Source organism: Aythya fuligula, chromosome 1, assembly GCF_009819795.1.
Source record: "Aythya fuligula isolate bAytFul2 chromosome 1, bAytFul2.pri, whole genome shotgun sequence".
Taxonomy (NCBI): domain Eukaryota; kingdom Metazoa; phylum Chordata; class Aves; order Anseriformes; family Anatidae; genus Aythya; species Aythya fuligula.
In genome coordinates, this window is record NC_045559.1 from 125,722,621 (window position 1) to 125,726,446 (window position 3,826).

A 3,826-nucleotide genomic window follows, 5' to 3' on the forward strand; every position below is an offset into this window, starting at 1 on the left:
CACTCAGCACAGAACCCTTTCATATTATCCAACACTCACTAAAAAGGTTAGTATGCCACCTGTAAGTGGAAAAAATGCTGGTACGAGTGTATTGGTATACAACTATCAACTGTGAAAGAACTGGACAGTGGGGAGAGGGGTAACAAGAACAGCTGGTGCTCCTCTGTTTAAGCTGTAAACCTCAACAGACTGCCTCTTCTTTCTTTCCTCTCCCCAATTTGAGTTGATGCCATTGTCTTGCTAGACATACTTTTCGTCTACAAAGGTGGGAAGAGTGATCTCATGCTTCATAAAATGTTGCTTTAGGTTTTGATCTAATCTGTTGCTTTGCTGATAAGTTGATTTGTGAGAGGAAAAACAGTATTTTGACTGAAACTGCTGTAAACTTGTGAAAGTCAACATTAACTGTAGTATTTCCTGTATTATCATACACTAAATACTACACGATTATGAAAGAGAAGAATATAGCCAGTAACTGAATATATAGGTGTTATAGGCAGCCTTACCTATGCAGTGTTAGAGAATAGAGGGGAAAAGAAACACTGAAACTGTGAGTCTGATTTAGGGCATGGGGAAACAGTTAGAAGAAACAGCTTGAGTGCCAAGTATCAAATAACTTGATTTAGATTGAGAAGAAAGCATGACTATTTCTGATCATTTTCTGTAGACTGATGTCTTCTGACTTAATCTTTAGTTTTTCAGCCTTCAAAATGATCTTTATGCTTGTTTCAAGAGGTATTTTCATTCCCTTTTTTTCTGAACTTTTATAATCAGTTATACATATGGTAGCATATAAATGTTATTTTACAGTCTCATATTCTTCATTTTGCACAACAAGGCTAAGTAAATCTGTTTTCATTTTCCTGTGAAAACCTGTTTCTTCTGGCTTGAAGTTCTTGAACTTGTAATTTTTCCCACATAATGTCTGGTGGCCTAGTTAAGTGTCATTGCAAAATCTTCCTACAGGGATAGCTGTGCTGGTAATGAAAGTTGGAGACCGCTCTTCCATTACATGGTCCTGGGTCAGCAGTCTTCTGTCTCTATGCCACATCCCCACTAGGAGGCTCTGCCAACATTCCCTCAGTGCTACTGCTAGTCCAGCTGGGACTACTGTGTTCTTCAAAAGGTGTCTTGTTATAGCTTTCTCTAGGTCTGAATATGCTAAAACAGGGAAAAATCTTCACTGAGGCCTTATTTCTTCCCAACTCTTGCAAGAGAAATTGGCAGAAACCATGTTCTCCTGATACACAAGTGTTTATTCAGATCAGAAGACTCGTAAGACTATTTACATCCTCTTTCTGTGCATGCATTTCTTTTGATTCATATATTTTTGCTATCCACACGTTACAGACTGGTTGTTTCATACTGTTTATCGTTGAGATTTCACGAGGGACTTTTCCAGTTATCTTTATCATGAGAAGTATTGTCATCGTGGGGACACAGCATTGTTCCTAATAGCTTAATATGCCTTGGTAATTTACCTTCTGTGTCCTCCCTTTAAAAATATTCTTTTGATTTTTACCTCAACGCACCATGGGTGACCTTGGTAGGAACTCGGTTACCAGTTTTCCTAATGACATCGTTACAATGGATGATGCTTAATGGTCCTTCCAATAGCTATCTAAGCAAGTTTTATTTTTTCTCTCTCCCAAAACTATGCTTTCCTCAACTGGAGTGCATTCATGTGTAACTTGATCTTAGGCATACAAAGCAAAGGTGTTTAGCTGATCTCCTGTCTTATTCCAGAAATTTCAAAGGATCAAGGACTGTTTGTTAACCATAAGCCATAGCTAATTGTCTGTTTCAAAATAACTTGGTGTGCATACTGTAGCTAAATGTTTTGTCAAGCCACAGGCAATTTAATATTCAGAAATATTTTCAGAACTGATTTGTATGGCAACTACATCAAAGAGTGTACATAACTCACTAACCATAATTCAGTTAGAGGTATCTTATCTTGACACAATTTGCTGAAGTCTACAGCTACTGTTCTGTTAGACTGAAATCTTTCTTCTAGCAGCAGTCTGTTGCTTATATGTGATAAGAGATGGAGTGCCCAAGGGAAATCACCAGCACAGTAAGTAGATTTGGAATGCACTGAGCATGGATTTTCCACCCACACCACTATGTAGCTGTTTCCATTAAAGTCCAACCTCTGCATTCAGAAATCCAGAGGTGGCAGACAGAGTAATGTTCCACCTCCCGTCTCCACCACATTTTATTGCACTTCCCCATTAGTCCCATTTGAATCTTAAGTAACAGGTCTCTAAGTAAAACGCATTGCATCTCTTGCAGTATCTTGGAATGTTTCAGCTTCGGAATATCAACAAAGTATTTCATAAACATGGAAAATTAGCCAGTCTGTGTCCGATTGAAAGGGTAGTCTAGGCCCTGTCATCCTGTTTGTGATTACCAAAAGCAGGTAGAGAAGAATGTAGGAAACAGGTGGTATGCAATAAAGTCTTTCTTATTCTGTAGCTTCCCACTGCCAACACTTACCAGTTTGGGGATTCCCCAGCTGGAGCTCACTTTGTCATGTCACAGCCTTCCCTTCTCAGATAGGAAAATGGGGAGCAAGGAAGGGAGTTGTTCAGAAGAAGACCGGGAACAGATTTTTGATTCTATAAGTGACCAGGGTTGCATGTGTGCTCTGGGGCTGTATCAGGAATCTGGGCTGGGCATTCCCCTTGAACTTCAGGTCATAGTCTTCGAGTACGCAGAAATACATATTTCAGTGGCATCGCTTCAGGATAGCAGCTCAAGATTTGTTCTTTTTGGTGAAAAAGTGATTTCCCCTTGGAATCTGTTCTTCTGTTACAAACAGCTGCAAATCACTGAGAGCACTGTATGTACTAGCAGAATATTTAAAGAGTAGGTTACAAAGGGAAAAATAGATTCCTCTTTCAGGGCTGAGAAAAACTTTGGGTCAGTTATTTTCATCACCTACTAGGAAAGTGCTAGACTTTCAGATCTAAATCCAGACTCTATCCAGGCCCCTGATGGGCACTCCCCACTCCATCTGAAAAGACTTCACATCTTTGTTCTCTCCATAAAGGTACAGTGGTGCCTGCTTCACTAGCTAGCAGCCTGCTGCCATGGACAGAATCGCTTCCTGTGGTGGTGGTGGAGCTGCATGGGGATTCTCTGAACCTCTTGTTTTTTATTACTATATTTTTATTATTACTTTTCACATTAATAATAATGCACGTAGCTTACTTAACTGAAGTATTATATCCATGCCATTTCTTCAGACAATATTATTAAATTATACAATAAGAAGTCAGAAGCTACAGAAACGTTGTTCTTTCTTGAGCTGAGCTGAATTAGTGTTGGCACAGGAGTCTTTTCAACTAAACTTCCCCCACTGTAGTTCTACTGTGAAACTATTCCCTTAATGGTGCTGAAGGCCACTTTTCCATTGATTAGTATAGAGTTGAATATTGGGCACTTTATGAAGCGGGTGTTTGTGTGCCCAAAAACGGACGTGGTGTTTTAGATGCAGTTTCAGTGTAACAACATTCTTCACTGCAGTCTGAAACAAGCATCTGGTGTATGATTTTAAAGCGTGCTGGTAATTATTCTCCCTTTAATTGTAATATCATACTGTATGGTACTTTCTTTTCTTGTCTTGCTTCAGAAGACCTGTGGATCTCACAAAACCAGAAGTACTGGCAGGACTCACCAGTCTCACGTTCAGATGCACTGAACGCTACATTCATTTCCATCTGCCTGCTGATCTAGTAGGCAACTAGCTTTCTGCTCTGCTCCCTGCAGCATTGCTCCATATTTACTTTGGCTAACAATAACTTCATTTGAAAATGAATAT